This window comes from Mus pahari, chromosome 2, assembly GCF_900095145.1.
Source record: "Mus pahari chromosome 2, PAHARI_EIJ_v1.1, whole genome shotgun sequence".
Taxonomy (NCBI): Eukaryota; Metazoa; Chordata; class Mammalia; order Rodentia; family Muridae; genus Mus; species Mus pahari.
In genome coordinates, this window is record NC_034591.1 from 70,895,582 (window position 1) to 70,913,739 (window position 18,158).

An 18,158-nucleotide genomic window follows, 5' to 3' on the forward strand; every position below is an offset into this window, starting at 1 on the left:
ACATATAACTCTTCATGGCAGTGGAAAGTGCTATTTGACTAAACTCATAAGGGTTGTATAAGTTAAACAGGAGAATTTATGTGCATACACTTTATGTCAATTTCTAGCAGTTCTAACAGTGTGTGGCAGAAAGCCCTAGAAATGCTCCTCAGACTTCTCTTACTGCAGCCCAGGGCTTCTAACAAATCTGCTCTTCCATGGCCTAGGACACAGGGGCTGCCAGGATATGGGTGTCCTGGGTCTCCTGATCTTAAGATGGAGTTCACCAAAGGAGTAAAAGCTTGGGTCAAGGTCAGGGCAGAGACTGCAGAATTAAGAATATCAGAAATTCGGAGGAAGAGGGAAAACGGGGCAAAAACACTAACAGACAACCGGGAGACAAAGAGGAAGGGAGAGATAGGAAGAAGGAAAATGAGAAACAATGAAGTTTGAATTCCTGACAAACCATTTAAGCTGCGACAACCTAAAGTGAGTAGAAGCCCCCTCCCTGTAGAAGCTGGCTCTCTTCAGAAGCTGGTCCAGTTGTCTCTGCATGCTTCCTCCACTGCCCCCACCACCCACTGAGGTCCCCATTTCATAGCCAAGGCTTCAAGCCTCCCTGTGATTTCTCTAATTACACAAAAATAATTTGAACTCTGAGAACCTGATTAGGGCCCCGAGTTAAATTCAAAATTGAGCTTCTGTCTAAAGAGAGCCCAAGTGTGTGAATTCCAGCTGGGATCTGCTTCGGTCAGTCGGCGGCTGAGTTGGGGACAGTCCCTCAAGCCTGCTAACTATCACATGCTCTCAGCCACTTTTTAAAAGGCCATATTTCTTTTACATTTTTAGCATCTACTGTGAGGTTATGAAGGGTCATGGGACCCTCGGCTGGTGCAAAGTAATTTGATGTCACAGAGAGCAAGCAAACTCATCTGTCATCCCAGGAATAGAAGTCCCTCCAGCTTGTGCTGGTATATGTGTGGTATCGATGGTGACAGGTTCTGTGTAGAATCCAGCTAGAAGTCCAGTGGGCTGGACAAGGTTAGGGGACTTTTCAGGTAAGGCACAAAGTTGGGGTGTGGGATCTGAAAGTCTCCAAGAGGCACACCAGCCCGTCTAAACTTAGCTTGGAACTCTGGGGCTCGGGCTACTCCTAGCCCTTGCATCCTGGGTTCCTTTGCAATCCAGACCCCAGGGTTCCATTCTCTGGCTAATTCAGTTACAGTCCTGCCTCCCATGCCCCACCTAGAGCTGCTTCAGAAATCTGTAGCTGATTCAATAAAACCTAAGGGAGTTTCCTAGGTTGGGGGTGGGGGGAGTTCCATCCAGTCCATAGGTGGTATGGAATGAGGTGGGAACAGAGAGAGCCACAGACTTTGCAGTCTTTGGTCAATACACTTCAGGTCTGTGAAGTGGAAAAATCTGCAGTGCATTTTTGACCTGAATGGTTTCCTCTATCATTTCTAATGTATTGTTATTTCTAAGAAGTGGGAAGTAAAATACCGACCCTCTTTTGAGAATCAAGGGACTTTCAAGCTCAGGTTGGATTGTGTGTGGGTGTATAGAAAACACAGGAGAGGTTATTTCCCAAAGCCATGTAGTCCTGGTCCTGCCAGTGAACAAGACCAGACAAGGCCTTCCCTGCAGAGGGCTGGTGCCAACAGCCACCACGTCCTTTGCAGCCTTTGCCTCCAGAAAATTTCTGCACTGGGCTCCGATTTTAGATCCACAATGTACTGAGATTCACTCCTTAGAAGGCGATGTGGAGCAGCGTCTCTTGTCTTTTTAGTTTTTAAAAGATTTTTTTTATTTTATTTTATGTGTATGACTATTTTGCCTGCATGCATGTGTGTGCACTGTTGCATGTGCTTATTAGATCCCTTGGATCTAGGGTGAGACCTTGTGTGGGTGCTGGGAATCAAACATGGGTCTTCTTGGAAAAGCAACATAAAAATAACAAATGTTCTTAGCCAGTTAGCCACTAAGCCACCTCTCCAGCCCCCTTCCCTACCACCCTCCCCTTTAATCACAAAGACAAGCAGTGTCCTGATGCTAATCTTTCCCTGGCAGTTCTAAGATGATGATGGTACCACAATAAATGGAGACCCCTGCCAACACAGTCAGGCAGGAGACTGCAGGGGATAAGCATATCCTCACTCTATGGAAGCCAGTGAAGACAGCTCCATGAGAGGCTACAATCAGCATCTCTTAAGCACAAGGGGAGGAGGTGTGCAGACTGTTGATTTGGACTTAATGTTCCAGAGAGGGCTGGGAGAGGAAGATGAGAGAAAGTCTTCTGTAGGTGGAGCTTATTTCCACAGGGTCTTTGTAGTCGGTAGCTAGCATGTCGTGGATATCTACATGGATGAAGGTTTGGTCTGAAGATTCCTCCCCAACGTCCTGGGAAGCTGACCTCCTGCTGCCTGCTAGCTGCCTAGTGGGTTGCAATCTAAAGCTGGCCAGCTGTCTTTCCTAACCCCTGCCTTAAGGCACTCTATTATGTAGCCACACAGAGGTGTGTGGGGACTTTTCCCAAAGCAGGATCAGGCACTTCCAGAATAATTGGATCAGAACGGGGATCTTGGACAACAAACACCTCATCACTGGATACCAGAACCACGACCTGAAGAGAAGACTCCTCGGAGCTGGGTCTTTTCTCTCAGAGTGGAAACGGTTCCTCAGCGCTCGGAGATCTTAGACAGAAGAGCAAGCATGTGCCAGGATAAAGGACTGCACTTGAGAGACTGGCTTCTCTTCGTGGCCTCCAGTGGTCCAGCAAGGCACCCCAGTGGTCCAGCAGTGCTGTCTGGGTTGGCAGGAGCAGAGGATGCTCCGAGGACGTCACTGCAGTTGCGATCTTTCCCCACTAGATGTCTTCCAAGTTAATCGGAATCGCAGAGCACTGTTTGTCTCCTTGTCTGAGACTCGGTTTCCCCTGCCACGTTTTGAAGTCGGGAGTTTCTCTGGGAAAGCAAAGCTTTTCCTTTGATTCTTCTGGCCCTTTCGCTACCCTACTCTCCAAATCCTAGGCCTAGAAGTCAACTAGACTCAAATGCTGGCTCCCTGCCGGTCCGAGTCGCCCTGCTCACGCCTTTGGAATCTTTTTATGACCTTTGATGTGTTTAAATAACATGGCAAGGCTGAGCACACACCTCGGATTAAACTTTAATCGGCTGCAGTCAAGGTCGTCCAGGTGGTAAATGCGTTTCCTGTGACTTCTCCTAGCGGATACTGCAGGGTCCAAGGTCTGGGAGCACAGCCCTAGGCTTCTATCCTCACCTCCTGCCTCCTAGGCTTGGGCAGGACACAAGTGTGGCCACCCCATAGAGCTCCAAAGTAGACTAAGGAAATAGAATTGGAGGGGAACACCCAGGGTGGGCTAATGACCGAAGTGATTTTTTTTTTTAATGGCTACTAAGACAGAATAGTTAAAAACGCCAAGAGTCATTACCAATTTCCCCTCACCTCAGAGAATGGTTGAAGTTCCAAAGTCATGGTCAATGCCTTGATTATTTCTCCCAGCATGGCTCTGCTTCCAGGCAAGCAGAGTGGGGGTCCTCTGGTAATGACAGTTAACTTAGCTGATTATACTGGGGGTCGCCAAGCTCATTCCCATTAAGTCAAGGCCTAGAACTCAGGCTGCAGTTGCCACTCTGTGGGCCACACAAGATTAACTTTTTCTGTCTTAGACACACTGGGTCTAAATATACCTTTCAGTGCCAATACACCTGTCAGTGAGGAACTGTCTCACAAAGCCAGGCCAAGCCTCTTGAAGTACATTTTAAAAAGGCATCGCTAACAGTGACTCATTCTGAGAAAAACTGGAGTCAGAGTGTTGAAGTGATTTTATTTTATGTGTGTGTGTGTTGAAAGTTTATAATGAACTGAATTTGTTAGCTGTTGGAATTATATATACCTCTTCACAAAATAGGCCAAATACCTCTTTGGGAAATTTTCTTTCTCCATTTATCAAGCTATATTTGGATTCAGGAAAGATGCTGAAATGCAGTATCTCAAGGTTCAGACCTTACATACCTTACATGCATCTCTGGGATCACTTTCTGGTCTGGACATAGGCATGCTATCCATGAGCACAAAAGATACATTGTATCAAACATATCGGTAAGCCTCATTTCAACTTCTCTCCTAAGTCCTGAGTACTTGGGGGCAAGATCCCTAGTGCACCTCTAGAGCAGAGGTTCCCATAGCTCATACCTACGATAATCATAAAGATTAGTTGTGGTGGTGGCGGCGCATGCTTTTGATCCCAGCACTCAAAAGGCAGAGGCAGGTGGATCTCAGAGAGCCCACTGCTAGCCTGATTTACATAGGGAGTCCTAGGATTATCAGGACACCCTGTCCTAGTAATAAATAATAATAATAAATTCGGTTTACATTTTTTTTCAAAAATATAAAATACAGGATCTTGGGCATGTAACGCACTACTGAGCTATCTACCCAATCAATTATTTAGTAGTTCTTTACCCCAAGGTCAAGAAACTCCATATACTAAAATAGGATTCTGAATCTTTGAGTTGGAGACAAGATCATCACACACTAAAGTTAATGTTAAAATTCCTTCTTCTCGGAAACTTCTGGGGGCTAGTAACACCACACTGCACCTTGATCTTTGTAGTAGTTCACAAGTGTCTACATATATAAAAATCACTCAGCTGGGGATTTGAGATTTGTATACTTGGCTATATGTAAGTTATACAGCAATAAAAAAAATTTAAGTGGTTCCTCATAACGACCTGTGAAGTGGGTCCTGAGGTTATTATAATCATCTCCATTTTACAGACCAGGCTACTAAGACTCAAGGGAAGCTAGAGAGACCCAGGCCTCTGGATGAAAATAACTGCCTGAACTTCCTTCTCTCAGGCGCCGCCGCCGCCGCCGCCGCCGCCGCCGCCACCTTCATTCAGCTCTTCCTCCTCTGGTAGATTTCCCAGGTAGTACGAAGCTCAGGGTACAAACTGGGTTTGCACGGTGGTTTTGAGGCAAGAACTCAACAATGTGTCCCTTCACTCTTCTTGGTCTTGGTGCCCAGACCTTGAGGCCGAGAGAACCTTACTTGCAGTCTCCAATGAGAAAGCCCACCGGGATCCGAATACATCGTCTTTGTATAGTTCCTGGTCTCTGTCTACATTCAGAGCAGCCGGCAGCCCTTACACTGCCAGCTTTATCCTCTGGCTGCTTCCCATTGTCTAACCCCGCCTCCATTTTTTCAAAAACACTGCCGAGGTGAGGGGTTTTCTGAAATAAAGTCCGGCTACCTTTGGATGGCCAAGGACGCAGAAAGAGGTTGTTATTTATTCCAAGGAACAGTCGCAAAAGGTTTCCAAAAATATCGAGGGGAGATATTTTATTGTCCAGCCTGTCTGCTGCCTGTAATTAGGCGTTCAAGATGTTTAATGTGTGCAAATGCATTAGCTGCTTTCGCTGATTGAAAACCTTAACTGGGGGCACGGGAGAGGCAAGTCTGGAGACAGTTATGTCGTACAGACTCAAACATTATTCTGCTCTTACTGTAAAAGGCCAGGCCACCTTTACGAGAAGTCAGGAAAACTTTAAGAAGGAGTGGCCACGTTTACCCAAGAAGGCTGCTTTTGTTTTGTTTTGCTTTGGTTTTCTGCCCTCTCCCGGATTGTTCGAAGGGCTTATCTGTCGGTTTTCAGGTCAGTTTCCGGGCGGGCAGGCGCCGGCCAGAGAGAGGCCGCCTCACAGAGATAAGCTGTGCCAGCCCCGGTCACTTGGTCCTCTAAGACCTCACCAGAGGACCTCATCGGGCCCCAGGCGGTGGCTTGGCCTGTGGCGGTGGAGCCCTTGGCCACCCCTCTTGGGCGAGGTCAGAGTCCTCCTGCAGTTTGGGGTTGTAGCGGCTTTTCTTCACTTTCTCAGGGCCTGACTCACCCTACTCTAAGGTCGCTCCAGATAGAGATGACACACCTAGAAGGCCTTGATCGCCTGAGCAGGTCTCAAAGGCGAGGGCTGAGTCTTGCCGGGGTGGGGTGCAGGGTCAGCTCTAGCAAAGCTGACCTGGGGTGAACTTGCTATTTTGGATCCAAGTGCTACAGGGCCAGGAGGACAGCTGGGATGGGGGGAACCCCCGCCTCCATTCCCGGGCCATCACGTCCTCATCCCCAGCAGGTCCTCCCACTCTCCCAGTGGCCAGGGCTCCGGATGGAACCTTGTAAGGTACACTGGTGGCACCTGCCCCGCACCCTGCGGTCCTCACTTAGGTTGTGAACACTCTGGGTTCCAGGCTGTGACCCGCCTGCAGTGTGAAGGTGGCCAACTGAGGTGTGCATTTAAAAGTCATTGGCTGCTCTCTCCCTCCGCGCCCCCAATTTTCATTTCAGTCAGAGCTTTTAGGTCCCCAAACAAGGTGGCGGCTCTGAGGGTGCCAGGCGGCGCTCAGCTAAGTTGCTGGACAAAGTTGCCTCTGGTTTATGTGTCCCAATCCCGCCCTGCATAGCTCGGTATAACTGGATCCTGGCAGGAGGGTTGGCTACCGCGGTGCCAGTCGGAGGGTTTCTTTGCTCCTTTGAACCATCTACCACCCTCCATGTCTTTTCTTTTTTCTTTCTCTTCTTTGCTTTCTTACAAAAGATCCTATTTTTAAACTTGTTTTAGACTGTTGACTTAAAAACAAACAAACAAACAAACGAACGAACCAGCCAACCAACGAAAACAACTTGGCTCGCTGTGCTGTGTTGTGAGGGAAATCGAAAAATCTGTGTGAGCTGTAGGCCTTTTCAGGGCTCCTGGCGGCCTGGGTAGGGAGAGCCGGTGGTGGGAGTGCAGGGAGCAGAGGGGATGGTGAAGTCTCAGGGTGGGGAAGTGCGTAGCACACAGAGAACTAAAACAAATCGCCCTAACTTGTCCCTGAATCAAACAGAATCCCTTTGAGGTACAGTTTCTTGGGGACTTAGAGTAAGGGGCCCTCAGATTTAAGGGGGGTGTCTCTGAGATATCCCGTCCAATCTGCCTTCGAGGGTAAGAACTCTAGTCTCAGAGAGGGTTAGTGGGTGGTTGCACCCTTAAAACAAACAAACCCTAGGCTTTGAGTAACTTTGCGAGGTTTCTGGGGCTTCTCCAAACCTGGTTGAGACGGTGATGCCTTAGTTAGGAAGTGAATAGGCATTGGGGGCAGCAAGACTTCTAAAGGAGCAGACTTCTCCTGTCCTCCCTCCCCCCCATCACTCTCCCCAACTCTCCCTTCTCCCTCTTTCTTTCTCAGTTTTTTCATTCACAGGAGTCAGACATCCCCCAGCCCCCACAAATGAAGTCAGTCTGCTGAGAAGGGTTGGTGGTAAAAACATATCGAGCTGGTGGTACGTATTTCAGACCCAAGAAGTAGCTTTGTCCTCAAGGCTGAAAACTTAAATTAGAGCCACACTCAGTGTTCTACAGACCTGTAACCTGACGGTCCCTACATATGCGATCTTCTAGAGACACTTCTAGAAGTGGTCTGTGAGGCAAAGCAGAATTAAAAACATTTCCTGGCTCAATTGAAAAAAAAACAATCAGTGCTTGTATGTTTTCAATCTGTGGGCCTCAACCCCTTTGGAACTGAACAACCCTTTCACAGGGGTCACCTAAGACCATAGGAAAACACATATTTACATTATGATTCATAACAAAATTGTGGTTATGAAGTAGCGATGAAAATAATTTTATGGTTGGGATTCCTCACAAAATGAGGGGCTGTGTTAAAGAGGCACGAGGTTAGGAAGGCTGAGGCACGGAGGTAGGGAAGGCACAGTGGTTCTTACTGCTGGTTGGAGCGGTTCCTGCCTCTCCCTTTTTCTCTCCTATAGATTCACACTTTTCTCAATGCTCTCACAACAATCCAATATGTGATCCCTTCCATGTGAAGTGAGTGTGAGCAGGGTCTCAGTGCTCCCTTCTGCCAATGTTCCTTAGCTATTCAATGAGAGCCTGGGGAGAAAGAAATGTATGCCCAGGGCTTCCCACTGCAAGGAAAGGACTGACCCCAGAGGAAGAAATGAGAAGTTTCCCTTGCAGCTGCACTGACCAGGAAGGGGAGATGCGGTTCTGAAGGGCTCTAGCAAACTGGAGTGCAGGTCACCTGGAAGCCTTTGGCTTCTCAGTCCTTCAGATCCCTGGAGGAGGGATTAAGGAGCTGGGCAAGCTCCTGGCCAGTTTCAGCCTCTAAGTTTGGTTTTCCTGCCCAGGAATATCAGAGCTTTGTTCAGATCCTTTCCTGGAGCCCTACACTCTTTGGCTTTCTGGTTTCTATTAGCCAGGGACTTCATGTAAGATAATCTGGGTTTCTCCCTCTGACCTCTGAAACATGTAATTTGGGGGAGATACTGTATTTAAAATGCCAGTCCCAGTAATGAGCCCAGCTTAGCAGTGTGAGCTCTTACCCTCCCCTTAATGAACAGAGCTGTGGAGAAATCATTTTGCTTTGATCTAGTTTGTGACCTGAGTTTTTGGCTTAAAGAAGACTGGGCAGCTAATTGGATTCTCCCGTTGCCTTTAATCTCCACCTCTGCACTTGGAACCTGACCAAGCTGAATTAAAACCCGAGTCTGATAAACAAGATGTAGCTGGCTCCCAGGTTAACAGAAACAAGAGAACCACTCCTTCCCCAGAACCACGGCGGGTTTAACGATCACAGTGTGGTTGGCACCTCACAAAACCCACAAAGCTATAGGCTTCCAGAACCTGCAGCACGGAAGTCTTCAAAATCCTTTCCTCTCTTTCCCGACACCCTGGATATGACTTAATTAGGAAGAGAAGGGGAGGTACAGGGAGAAGAGGAAGAAAAACTTACAATTGGTGTAAGAAGCAAGGTTGGGATCATCTTAAAGAGAGGCAGTACAGGGTCCAGAAGACTTTTCCAGGGGAGAGGAAGCAAGCCAGGCCAAGCTTTTGAGAGCCGGGACAGTAAAGATTGAGATTTGAATTTCCAACTGTGCTTCCAGAGCGGGGAGGGAAGCTGCAGGAGGGAAACAGGATCCGAGGGGCAGGGTTATGAAGCCTGAGGGGCTGGGAATTGCGGATTTTAAAAAAGATTTATTTATTTTATGCATGTTAGTATACTGTCTCTGCTTTCAGACCCCACCAGAACAGACTAGAAGAGGGCATCAGATCCCTTTACAGAGGGCTGTGAGCTACCATGTGGTTGCTGGGAATTGAACTCAGGACCTCTAGGAAGAGCAGTCAGTGTTCTTAACTCCTGAGCCATCTATGTCTCCAGCCTGGGAATCATGGATTTTATTTAATCTCTTCAGATGCCAGGGTTTGGTGCTCTGAAGGCAGAGGTGAAGAAGGACCCAGCCTGCTGGCATCTCCAGTTCTTAGCTGGGGCCTAAGAAGAGACCCTGCTAGGCTCCCTCCTGAGGCTCCAGTTGGCCTTTCTTTCTCAGCTGGAGGAGTCCTGAAGGCATGCTTACTCCATGTGGTGACATTCATTCTAGGCCAGGAGCTTTCAACCTGGATACTTGACAGTTTGGGCCCCAGTGGCCTCCTTGTTGTAGAGGCTGGCCTGTGTGTTCCAGATATTTACTTGCATCTCCAGCTTCTACTGACCAAAATCAGTGTGAGAACAAAAGATATCTTCAGACATTGTCAAAAGTCCACTGAGGGGCAAGAGTTGCTTCCCATTGAGAACCATCAGTCAAGGCCTCTGTGAGGCAGGTTTTTCTGGTGGGAAGGTAGAATGCTTTGCTTAAAGTGACCTTTTAGAGTCTTAAAACCTTCCCAGGGGGCTGGAGAGATGGCTAAGTGGCTAAGAGCACCGACTGTTCTTCCAAAGGTCCTGAGTTCAAATCCCAACAACCACATGGTAGCTCACTACCATCTGTAATGAGATCTGATGCCCTCTGACAGTGACAATGTACTTGCATATATTAAATAAATAAATAAATCTTAAAAAAAAAAAAACTTTCCAGGAATGTCTTGAACATCTATTGCAATACCTTCCTTAAGGCTTTGGATAAGCATATAGCTTCCTGGGCATATAATCTAAACCTTTGCATTTATTCTGAGTCTAGGATAAAGGTGTTTGTGAGTTTGTCCATGGTAACTTTTTAAAAATGATTTACCTATTTTATGTATGTCCACTACATATGGTTGTGAGTCACCATGAGGTTGCTGGGAATCGAACTCAGGACCTCTAGAAGAACAGTCAGTGCTCTTAACCACTGAGCCACCTCTTTAGCTTGCTTCTCCCACAGCTTTGAGTATAACATGCTTGATGATGGTAATGAGTGGTCAGGACATTGTATGAGTGAATGGTGTGATGCTGTTAGCACGTGGAGATTTGATAGCTCTACAAGCATCTCTTTTCTCCAGCTCTGAGACCCATCTGACTTGACTCTGTAACACCTCTCACATGGACTTTCTGCAGTCTCTTGTGATTAGGAGTGAGTTTGTCATAACTTCCTAAATTTTTTTTCTGGTTTTTCAAGACAGGGTTTCTCTGCATAGCCCTGGCTGTCCTGGAACTCACTCTGTAGACCAGGTTGGTCTTGAAATCAGAAATCCACCTGCCTCTGCCTCCCAAGTGCTGGAATTAAAGGCATGTGCCACCACTGCCTGGCTTTTTTAAATGTTTGCTTTTTTAAAAAAAATTTATTTATTACTATATGTAAGTACACTGTAGCTGTCTTCAGACACACCAGAGGAGTGTCAGATCTCATTACGGATGGTTGTGAGCCACCATGTGGGTGCTGGGATTTGAACTCAGGGCCTCCGGAAGAGCAGTCGGTGCTTTTAACCACTGAGCCATCTCTCTAGCCCCAACTTCCTAAATTCTTAACCCAGAATTTTTTTTTGGGGGGGGAGGACAGGGTTTGTGTAGTCCTGACTGTCCTAGAACTCCCTCTGTAGATTAGACTGGCCTCGAACTCAAGAGATCTGCCTGCCTCTGTCTCCTGAATATTGGGATTAAAGGCATGTGCCACCACCAACCAGCTGAAAATATTTTTTCTTTGTTTTTTTGAGACAGAGTTTCTCTATGTAGGTTCAGCTGTTCTGAACAGCCTGTTTCCTCATTCTGTAGATCAGGCTGGCCTCAAATTCATATTTCTGCCTTCCACTGCCTTCCGAGTACTGGGATCAAAGGTGGCTGCCACCATCACCCAGCAAAAATACTTTGAAAAATAAGAGCTTATGTGCTTGGAGAAGTGGCTCAGCATTTAAGGACACTTACCTCCCCAGTGGGCTGGGCTTCAGTTTCTAGTACCCGTGTCAGGAGCTCACAAATACCTATAGTTTCAGTTCCAAGAGATTTGATGTCTCTGGCCTCTGAGGGCACCTGCACCCATACTTACATACCCACACACAGATGTTTTGCCTTTGAGACAGGGTCTCACTATGTAGCTCTGTCTAGCCTGGAACTCACTATGTAGCTCAGGATGGCCTCTAACTCTCAGTGATCTACCGGCCTCTACATGCTGGGATTAAAGGCATGGCTGCCACGCCAGGCTACTATATCCACCCCAAGCAGGCTGTTTTCTCTTTCTTCCTGGTCTTTCTTTTTGAGTTCTCCTTTCAGAGTGTATTTTCAGAAGGCACAGTGGGATTGAGAACAGTTGATTAATTCACAAAGCCAGTCTATTAGTCTTGAATAATAGTAACAGCACAGAGAAACATGAAAGTTAAGTGTGTGTGTGTGTGTGTGTGTATACATGTATTTATGTGTGTGTGTGTATATATACATGCATATGCATATATATGTATATATGTAATTTTTAGATTAAATTATAGGCATTTTGCACTAGCAAGGCACCTTTTAGGATCAGGATCTGGAGGCGCTGTCCTTTGGTATTTGATAAAAGTCACTGAGTACTTAGAGCTAATCACATTAGGAATGGATGAATGAATTAGCTCATTGAATCTGCCTAACAACTCCAGGAGCTGATTTACAGTCATCTTCACCTTTTACATGGGGAAAGAAAACCCAAGCTAAGACAGGTAAAGTGACTTGCCCAAGGTCATTCAGCATCTAGGAGATGACATGAGAATTGTTTCTTGATACTGGACCCAAGCTACTCCTCTGCATCTCACTTCCTGGGCTGAGGATTAAGCTATAGCCTTGTACATACTTATGAAGCATGTGATCTAGCACCCTGTCCTCACACTAATTTCTTCTATCCTTTGATAGTCTGCTGGGTAGAGAAATGACGGCTACAGATGGTCTTATAGAGGGCCAGAGTTCTGTCTCTACCACTTACTCTGGTGGCTCACAACTTCCTGTAAGCCCAACTTCAGGAATTGACTCCTTGAGTGGCCTCCTCTGGCACCTGTGTGGACATCCCTCACTTGTCCATTCATAATTTAAAAAAAAAAAAAAAGAAGCAATAAGGCATGTTTTAAAAGGAGGACAAGTATTGAGGAGATGAGCACCTCTGTGCTAAGTATGGAACCCCTGTCCTGGAAATGTCACTCTGAGATGACTTTAGGGCCAAATTCCTCACCAACAGTCTATTAACAGAAGCTTTTCTGATAATTGTAAGTTATGGGAAAGGTAATGCATATGGCAGGTACTTACTGCCCTAGGAACACGGGGGATGGAATGAAGGAGGGAAGGTTGTAATCGTAGAAATACATCCATTCTGGTAACAGAACTCAGCGGCAGCCAGAGACGTTCTTCACAGGTTTCCGGCCCTGCTGGTGGCCCCTCCACAAGGCTCCATACAGGCAGGAACCCCCCAGAAGAGGAAAGGGGCCTGTTACAGGAATCGTCAACCTGTCACCACTGCGAGGGTGAATATGGCCTCTGAGTTGGACTGGGATGGGGGAGGCTTGCTTTATAGCACTACCAGCTGCAGGGGTGGGGGCAGGAGGTTAGCGGTGTGGGAGAGAAGTCGAAGCTGGAGGTAGGCCTGCCTTCTCCACCCACAGCCCGTGGCCTCCGAGAAATCGCCATTTATGGAGGTGCTGGTTCTGGTTATCGCCCGGTGTGAACACAGAGGTCTTTTCCCCTCAGGGTCTCCTCGCTGTTTGCCCGTGCGTGTGTGGATTTGTGTGAGAGAGAAAGGGGTGGCGGGTACTGGACATAGGACCCTGTGAGGGGTTACATGGGAAACCTGGGATGGAGGGTGGGGACAGGGTGTGCTGGCCAGAGGAGACTGGCGTGCCTGTGGTGGGTCTAAATGGTTGTCTCTAAGTTTGGCAGGCCGAAAGGGCTTTCTGGGTATGGAAGTCTGGAGACCGGAAGCATCTGAATGCAGAAGGAGGGTAAAGGAAATCTCCTTTCTCTTCATTCATTTTACTTACTGTTTGCAATTTGCTTTCTTTTCATTTTTTAAGACGTTCATTATTTTTATTTATATGTGTGTGTTCATTTGTATATACGTCATCAGTCTGCAGGTGTCCTCAGAGGCCAGAAGAGGCCATGGGATCCCTCTGAGCTGGAGTTGCAAGCCATCTTGCGCCCTCTGGCATGGACAGGAGCTGGAGACCAGTCCTGGGACCGATGGAAGAACAAGCTTCACAGAGCTGAGCTATCCCTCCAGCCCTTGTTTTTAAATTTTTTTTTTTTTTTTTTTTAGATGCTGTATTTTGTAGGAATTATCTCCTTGGGCACCATCCTCCCAACATCTCCGAGTTGTATGTTAGTGTTACATCCATTTCACAGATGAGGAAATTGAGTCTCTGGTCAGTGACTAATGCTCAGTCTCCCCACAGGGTGTCAGAGAGCTTCTTTTTCAGCTGCTGGGTATTGGGGACTACAGATGGAAGCCTAAGATGGGGCACGGTGAAGGGGTGACCCTCGGAGCTTCTGTTGGTGATTTCGCTTGCTTTCAAGGACTGTTCTGTGTCTCAGCTTCTCTGCCATCCTCTGTTCTCTTTTCCCAGGCCTGTGTGAGGGCATTGTCGCCTGGGGTAGGAGTTCCACCATGCCATGGCTGTGACGTTCCTGGAGGATAATGTACCAGCTGGAAGGGCTGGAGATGAGATCCCAAGAAACGGAAGTGCTGCAAAGCTGGGGGTCGTAGGCCTGCAGAAACCCTGAAGCCTGAACCACAGCCGCAGAAAGTCTCCTCCCAACCCCCAGCCTGGCACTGTACCACAGACGGGGGCTCTAGCCTTGGCTCATGGCCTTGACAGGGTGGGCATCATGACCCATATCTTCTTCCTGCTCTTTGCAGCCACCCCTGGCTCCTAGGTCCATGACTCCATCAGAGGCTAGGACCCTCAGCAGGCATGAGACTTCTAACCTGTAAAGAAAACTTGGTAACACAACGTCATAGATTAATGCTGAGTGCCAGCATGTCTTGCCATGGCAGGTGCTGTAATAGATGCTTTATACTCTAAATGTTTTAGTTATGTCCTTGGATAAATACTAATGAAGCAGTCTGTGCAAAACCAAGCGTTAAGACATAAGATCAAGAAACTATTACAAAGTGAAGACCCGGGTAACCAGCGATGCCAGAGAAACAGAGCAAAACCAGCCCTTTGTCACCCGAGGAGAGCCACCAATCTGCTGCTTAACAGACACCCAAATGTTTACTTTCACTGGACAAGTATGCAGCCTTGGTGCAGCCTGTCAGCACAGCGCTATCAGTGAGGGCCCTGTGACTGTGTGATCTGTTTTTGAAGTGGCATGGGATTTTTTTTTTTGCTTCTCCTTAAAGACTGGGCAGTATCTCAAGCCTAGACTTTTACAGAAATTTGAGGTCACCTCCTGTGATCCCTCTGTGTCTCCTCAGTGGACTAAGATGTGACCTTCACTCCTAGGCCCGGCTCTGTGTCTCCCAGGGGTGGATTTGTGTATTTCAGAAGTCATAGAATGGGTTTAGAGTACAGCTCTCTGCAGCACTCATGGTTAACACAAATGCAGATGTTCTGTAGCAGTAACACATCTCCAACAAGCTTGCTGCAATCAACCTGGGGCCTGAGGTTCACTGTGAAACCTTAAATTACTAGCACACCGGAGGTGGAGCTCAAGGTTGGGTGCTTGCCTTGCGTCCTGTCTGCATGTGCATGAGGTCTGATCTCAGCAGAATAAAAGGATAACCACTCTCTTGTTACTCAAACAACCCCAGAGTCTTGCTTGAGAGACAGTGCTTGTCCCGGCGGTCTTCCTACAAAACAGTCAGGTTGGCTCTAACGGTCCCGTCTCCCTATTATCATACAGTTCTATACTTCAACATAAAATTCACAGTGAGCTGAGTGAGCTGGGGCTCAGTCCTGTAATTCTAGCACTTGGGAGGCCACCGCAGGAGGATTGCCATAAATTCAAGGTCTGCCTATGCTACAAAATAGGATCCAGTCTCAGAAAGCCAAGTACCAAGGCTGGGGAGATGACTCAGTGGGTCAGAGCACTTGCTGCTAAACATGACAACCTGAATTTGATCCCCAGAGCGGATATGGGACAAAGAGCAGACTGGCTCTCCTTTGATGTGTACAGTTATTTGTACTGGGGCACATATACATATATCTGTAACGCACACAGAGACCTGCACACACACACACACACACACACACACCTACATACACCTATAAAATAAACAAATATAAAGCAAACAAGTCCCCAAACAAAACCACTCACTTACCTAACCATGAAAACAAACAAACAACAATAGTATAGGCCCCCAGGATTTATTTTTTCCTATGTATCCATCCTGGCCTAAAGGGGTGCTACACATTCCCTAAGGGAATCTCTCTCTCTCTCTCTCTCTCTCTCTCTCTCTCTCTCTCTCTNCTCTCTCTCTCCTGCTCACACCCACCTCTGGTTTCTCTGTGTAGCCCTGGCTGTCCCAGAGCTTGCTTTGTAGACCAGGCAGGCCTTGAACTCAGAGATCCATCTGCATCTGCCTCCTAGGTGCTGGAATTAAAGGCGTGCGCCACAGCTACCACCTGGCCTACATCAAACTCTTTAAAGATCAGAATCCCAATGCTGCAGATATGAGCCTTTCAGGCCCCAGATCTTTCCTGAGGGAATTAGATGTTCTCAGAACGGGGCAGCTTCCTTCCCCTGTGGGATAGGCTGAATGAGGGAGTGAGTGAACACACGTTGGCTGCCCCTATCACATCAGGTTCTGGGCACTTAACAGTCTTGTAGCATCTTGTTCCATAGCAGCAGGTTCAGAATATCTGCCTTCTCCCCTCTGTTTACCACAATCACTCTGAACATTTGCCTGGGTTTTGTTTTCCATGATGGTAGAAAGGAATAGAGTCGAGGACCTTCACTTTTTTTTGAAGAACGAGGGATTCTGGTTTGGATTCTAGAGTCCTGACTTACAAGTTTACAAGTTGAGTCCCCTACTTGCTTTGTGACCTTGCTCCCGTCTGTTAATTAATTAATTAATTAATTTCCGAGACAGGGTTTCTCTGTATAGCCCTGGCTGTCCTGGAACTCACTCTGTAGACCAGACTGGCCTCGAACTCAGAAATCCGCCTGCCTCTGCCTCCCGAGTGCTGGGATTAAAGAAAGTCATGTGCCACCACATCCGACTTCACATCGGTTTATATTTGTGAACTTTAGTTTACTCTGGTTGAAAATGCAGAGTACCACTATCTAATTAATCCACAAGACTGTTGATGAAGTCTGACTTTTATGATTTAAATAATACACTTAGGGGCTGGGGAGATGGCTCAGTGGTTAAGAGGACAGACTGCTCTTCCAGGGGGCCTGAGTTCAGTTCCCAGCAACCACATGGTGGCTCACAACCATCTAGAGTAGAGTCTCACTGTGTAGCCTGAAACTCATTATTTAGATCCGGTTAGCCTCCAACTAACAGAGACCCACCTGCCTCTGTTTTGTGGGCACTGGGATCAGGTTGTGTGCCACCGTGCCCTGCTTATTTTCATTCATTAGTCTCATATCGCTCAGTCTGGCCTTTACCTCTTTGTGTAGTTGAGGATGATGCTGGATTCTGTACACTTTCATTATTTATTTGTTGGAGGGGGGAATGGGCACAGTCTGGCATCAGAGGACAGAGGTCAGAAGACAACTTGTGGGAGTTCCTTCTCTCCTCTCAGGTCACTAGGCTTGACGGTAGGCATATTTACTGGATTAGCCATCTTGCTTGTTCATGACCTTTGAACTTCTGGTCCTCCTGCCTCCACCTCTCGAGTGCTGGAATTTACAGTTGTGTATCATCACAGTGGTGACACACAGTGCTCATTCAGTGCTTGGGCTCCAACCCAGGGTTTCCCGAGTACTATGCAACACTCTACCCACTGAGCTACATCTCAGCCCTAACATCTAGAACTAATTATGGATTCTCAATATTTTATGTTGCGATTTTTATAAGCATGGCAAGAAAAATTTTTCTGATTTCACAGGTGATAAAGTAATGAATATATTACATGTGGGTAAAACTCAAAAAATATTATACTAGGAGGCAGAAACCAGAACCAGAGAGCAACTACTGTATTATTTTAACTGCTTAAAATATCCAGAAAAGGTGATTTATAGGTAAGAGAACAGAGACTAGTGGTTGCTTCAAGCTGGAAACAGGAAGGAAGATTCATTATAGAGAATCATGAAGGATCTTCACTGGGAGAGTCAAAATATTTTTAAATGGATTTATTTTTATGGCTGTACCACCATAGGGATCAAAACCAAACCAAACCAAACCAACCAAACGAAAACAAAACAAAAACATGGACCTTCAGACTTAAAATGAATAAATTTCATGCTATAGAAAAAAATATATCAGGTTCTGAAGAGATGGCCCAGCAGTTGAGAGCACTGGCTGCTCTTACAGAGGACCTGGGTTAAACTTGTAGCACCCACTAGAGGCTCACAACTGCTTATAACTCCAGTCTCAGGAAATCTAACGCTCTGTTTTGGCCTCTATGGCTATACCACATAGTGTGCAGACATATACAGGCAAAAACATTCATACACATGAAATAATTAAATACTAATAAAAATATACATCAACAGAACTATCAGTCCTTTCCTTCTGAAAAATTCAAGAGGAGAACAGAGCCCAGATTTCCCTTTGGCGTTCATTAGATGGTACTGAGTTCTCCTTCGCACTGCAGAGGAAGGCGAAGGCCACCATCAGGGTAAGCTGCCTGCAGAATCGTGTGGAGGAGAGAGACAGACAGGATCTTAGGAGAGGGGAATGGAGAGAGACAAAGAGGCACGAAAGAGGAAGGAGGAATTGTGTCTCATTGATACAAAACCCTTAGCAAGAGCCGCACACTGCTCCGAAAGCTTCACTAGCATCGACTTCCAT